This window comes from Chrysochloris asiatica, unplaced genomic scaffold, assembly GCF_000296735.1.
Source record: "Chrysochloris asiatica unplaced genomic scaffold, ChrAsi1.0 scaffold00249, whole genome shotgun sequence".
NCBI lineage: Eukaryota > Metazoa > Chordata > Mammalia > Afrosoricida > Chrysochloridae > Chrysochloris > Chrysochloris asiatica.
Window position 1 is genome coordinate 648671 of NW_006408767.1, and position 5141 is coordinate 653811.

A 5141-nucleotide genomic window follows, 5' to 3' on the forward strand; every position below is an offset into this window, starting at 1 on the left:
AAACGCTGCCCTGTCCTGTCCAATCCTCAGAAGTGTTATGTTGGAGCCCACTGTTGCTACCACAGTGCCAATCCATCTCATTGGGGGGGTCTTTCTCTTTTTTGCCAACCCTCCACTGTACCAAGCATGGTGCCCTTCTTCAGGGACTGGTCCTTCCTGAGAACACATGTTCTAAGTAGACAGAACAGAATTGATAAACATGTTATTAGGCCAACTAACTGGGATGTTCTTGTAGGCCTATGGATAGTATCCTATCACAGACAGCATTGTACTACAAGATGGATCTAGAGATGCTCTTTTTGACAATGAATGTGACAACATTCCTCTTCAATTTGCTGTTCCCAGAACAGTAAACCATAAGATTATCTAATTCAAAATGGACAATATCAGTCCATTTCAGCTTAATAATGCCTAGGACATCAATCTTTATGCATTCAATTTTGTATTTGATAACTTCCAATTTTCCTAGATTCATGCTTCATACATTCCATGTTCTAATTATTAATGGATGCTCATAGCTGTTTCTTCTCATTTTGAGTTGTGCCGCATCAGCAAATAAACATTCTAAAAGCTTTTCTCATCCATATCATTAAGATAAACTTCTTCTAGGTTTTCAAATTCATGGTACTACAATCCCTCATCGTTGTAGAAAAATCCATGCATATGAATTATGTTTTTATTTATTTATTTTAGAGATCAAAGTTTATTACTGATTACCAGGGGCATGAGGATATGGGACATGTGTGTGATTAATTAAATGAACAACTGTCAATTTTGCCATGAGATCAGAACTGAATGGTGCCTGCCTATCATTACCGAACATTTTGATCAAGAATTCTAAAGAGGAATCCTGATCCAAAGAGGGAACATGAACAATAGAATTTTTAATTTTCTTAGACTCCAGATTTTCTGGAGCCATAGAGGCTGGATGGACCTCTGAAACTACTGTCCTGAGACCGTCCTTAAACCGTAAACCAAAAACACCCCCTGAACTCTTTATAAAACTAAACAGTTTAGCTGAACTTGTAAAAAAAAAAAAAAAGCCTGCCTTGAGCATTATGTTCTTTTATGAACTATCTTCATGGGATCAAATTGAAAACACCCTGGAAGATTATTAGATAGAAACCTTGGGAAGAAGTGAGTTTATGTTCATGGAAGAGAAAGAACTCCGAAAAGGAGGGTGAGAATGGTTGTGTAACTTAAAATATAACCAATGTTACATAATTGTGCATGTAGAAACTGGTGAATTGGTGTATATGTTTTGCTGTGTGTATTCTCAACAAGAAATAATAAATCACTTTTTTAAGAAAAACTCAGATCTCACCCCAGACTTACTGAATCCCTCTCTAGCTATACAGATGTTGTTAGTGTAAAGTGCCATTGAGTCAGTTCTGACTTATAGTGACCCTAAAGAGAGTTTCTAAGGAGTGGCTGGTGGGTTTGAACCACCAACCTTGTGGTTAGAAGTCCAGTTCTTATCCTACAGTGCCACGGGAATCTATATTCTAACAAGCTATTCATTCAAATATATTGAGAAGATGACAAGTTTCCAATTCTTTTACCTAATAAGCCAGAATAACTAGAAAAGCAAAACCACTGCAGAGCTAAACCAAAAAATAAACCAATCCACCTGCCTGAAGTCCATTCCAATACATAGTGACCCTAGAGGACAGAATAGGTTTCCACTGCTGTAAATCTTTATAGAAACAGACTGCCTAATCTTTCTCTTGCTGAGTGATTGGGGGGTTTTAACTGTTGACCTTTCTGCCAGCGGCCCAATGCCTAGCCCAGTGAGCTATCAGGACTGATTTTAATGAACTGTTGCTTTAAGTGCCATGGTTGTTGTTCTTACGTACCATCGAGTCAGTACTGACTCATAGAAACCCTGTATAGGGGTTCCAGGAATGACTGGTGAGCTTGAACTGCCAACCTTGCAGTTCAAACCGACCTTGCAGTCAGGGCATTAACCCACTGCACCACATAGCTGCTGCTGTTAAGTGCCATCGAGTCAATTCCGATCCATAGCGACCCGGGTTTCCAAGGAGCAGCTGGTGTGCTTGAACCACTGACCTTACTAGGACTCCATAAAGTTGTTTGCAATTCATAGCGACATTGTATAAGGTTTCCGAGGAGAGGCTGGTGGGTTTGAACTGGTGACCTTGAGGTTAGCAATGCATTGCTAACAAGGATATATCCATATTTGCCTTGTTGTCGTTGTTAAGTGTTGTCAAATCAGTTGTGACTCATAGCCACCCTGTATAGAGTTTCTGAGGAGGTTTTGAACCGCCCACTTTGTGGTTTTAACTCCAGTGCTGATCCTACAGCCGCACACCAGGAATCCTAAAGCAGATACTATCTAGTGTGAAATTTAAGAGACATGCCTTTTTGTTTGGTGTTTATTTCCACAAAAATCCACCTAAGACAACTATCATTCAAATAAGAATTTTCTTGGGGACTCTAGGTACCTGTACCTTGATAAAGTTGATTTTTTTTCCTCAATGTTCTGTATTGCTTTTAGTATATTAAAGGTATTTTGCAAGAGCTACAGGGGAAAGTATAGTCCCAGTAAATCAGGATAAAAATTAATAGAAATTTGCTTGCTATACCTTTGTGGGGTGTCTTGCAACAGGAGAGCAATATGCTAGCAATTAAAATGCTAATACAGGGCTCACCCTATTATTTGGGTGCTCTTTCCAAAACACTAGGGGCAACTCCACTGGAATGCACAACAGTAAGTTGGGCTGAACTCAATTCAGAAGCCACTGATATACCAGAACTGTAAACAGCACTAGTAGAAACATTATGGTGTTTAAAAATAACAATCATAAAATAACCGTTTGCTGAGATGCAAAGCTAATTATTCTCAATGATCTTAGTCTATCTAGTCGGCTCACTTGTTAAATACTTGGTGCTGTTAAAAATAACTGAAACTCAGCAAAATCTGAACATAAAGTTTATTCTCAGCAGTTATTCTATATACATATTTTGACCATTTGGTTCCAGATAATGTAAATGACTGACTATAAGAAGCTAAGTACAGCTGGGCTTATATGCTAAAGAGGAGAGCGAAATAAAGATCAGCCATTGGCTAATCTTTACATGATTGATTGAACCCTGCCCTTCCCCTTTGATGAGATCAAGGGAGATCAGTTCACAAAATGATTTCTGCCCCTCCGCCCTACCACCTCTTTTAAAATACAAATTTAGTTAAGCACGGCTTGGAATAGGAAAGAAAGGATCTGCAATCCTGACTGAGAAAAACACTGCTTGAGAATTTATTTTAGCCAGGAGTTTCTTTAAAGTGAATTTTTGGTTTCATGATTAAGAAAACCCCAAGTTAAGATTTTACCTTCTATATGAAAGCCTTCCCAGACTATATGAAGACCCCCTTTACAAACCCAATTAAAAAAAAATTTTTAAAGCATCTGAGGGAGAGGAAGACACTGTTCTTTTTTGAACTCCCATTGCAAAAAATATATTGTTGTTATTACTGAGTCTTCAAGTAGGAATAGGGTTTGCGAGGAGAGGCTGGTGTTCCCAATCACCAACCTTGCAGTTCAAACCGACCTTCAGCTCCAGTACTTATCCTACAGTGCCACACCAGGACTCCGTAAAAATATATTTGTTTTTGTAAAGTGCCCTTGAGTCGGTTCTGACTCACAGCGACCTTGTCTAGGGTTTCCGAGGAAAGGCTGATGAATTTGAACCGATGACCTTGCACTTCAAACTGACCTATGGTCCAGTGCATTAGCCTGTAGAGCCACATCAGGACTTCTACTCCATTACCAAAAGTATGTGGAAATGTACCTATTTTGATTATCAAGGACTACACATAAAATCTTTTGGTTTTTAATGTAGCTAAATTTCACATGTAATTTTTAAATCCTAATGTCTGGGAGTCCTGGTGTGGCAGTGTAGGATAAGCACTGGACTGCTAACCACATGGTCAATGATTCAAACCCACCTAACCCTCCTCAGAAACCATACACAGGGTCACTATGAGTGCTGGTGTGGAGCTGTGGGTTAATGCACTGGACTGCAAGATAGGTTTGAACTGCAAGGTTGGCGATTCAAGCTCACCAGCTGCTCCTTGGAAACTCTATACAGGGTCGCTATGAATCAGAACTGACTCAGAGGCACTTAACAACAACAACAAAAAATGAGTCAGAAATGACTCATTGGCACCTAACAACAATAACAAGAGTATCTGGTTCTAGAGTAACCTCAGAGTCCCTGGGTAATGCAAATAGTTTGCACCCAACAACTATTCTAATGGTTCAAACGAACGTATTAGGTTGGGCCAGAGTCATGGGATGTGAAAGAATTCATTAGTTTGGAGGTAAAAAGTAGAGAGCTGTATTCATTTTCTGGGGGAGGAAAGGGGCCTAACACCAAAGACTAGTGCCAGCCCTGAGGGTCAGGTGTTTCAAGCTTTTATTGGGATTTTAGGAGGCAAGGCAAAGGGGCATTTTGAACAGGTGGGATGGGAGGCATATTTACAACGTAAGTGATGGCACCTCTGGGCTAATATAACAGGATATTGAGAGGTGATTTAAGATATTGTCCATCTGGGTGAGCATCACAGGATATTGGGAGGTGATTAAAGATATTTTCCATTGCTGGGCCTCTGGGAGGTCCTCTATGGTCGCTGGGCAGAGTTTAGGGAATAGCTCGTTAGTGAGGCCAGCTGTTCTCTATTACTGAAAAACAAGTTCAGCTAGGAAGTTGCTTGTAAGATCTACATTCCTGCAAAACAAACTCAGTACAACAGTCTGGGTTCTTACAAGAGTTTAAACACTGCAGCTGACTCTTCGTACTCCTCTGGTAAAAGATGAGGCTGTCTACTCCCATCAAGATTTACAGTCTTGGGAACCCAATGGAGCAATTGTACTCTGTCTTATTTGAGTTCGAATCCACTCGGTGCAGTAGATTTTTGATTACTAACCTAAAAGTTGGTGGTTCAAATCCACAGAGTGGCACCTGAGAGAAAGGCCAAGTAATCCGCTTGCATTAAGATCCCAGCCAGGAAAACCATATGGAGCATTTTCTATTCTGTGACACATGGGGAGAATCATAAGGAGAATCCGCTCAAAGGCAACAGAAAGGATTTCTTCCCTAGGTTATTATACGAATCAGTTAAA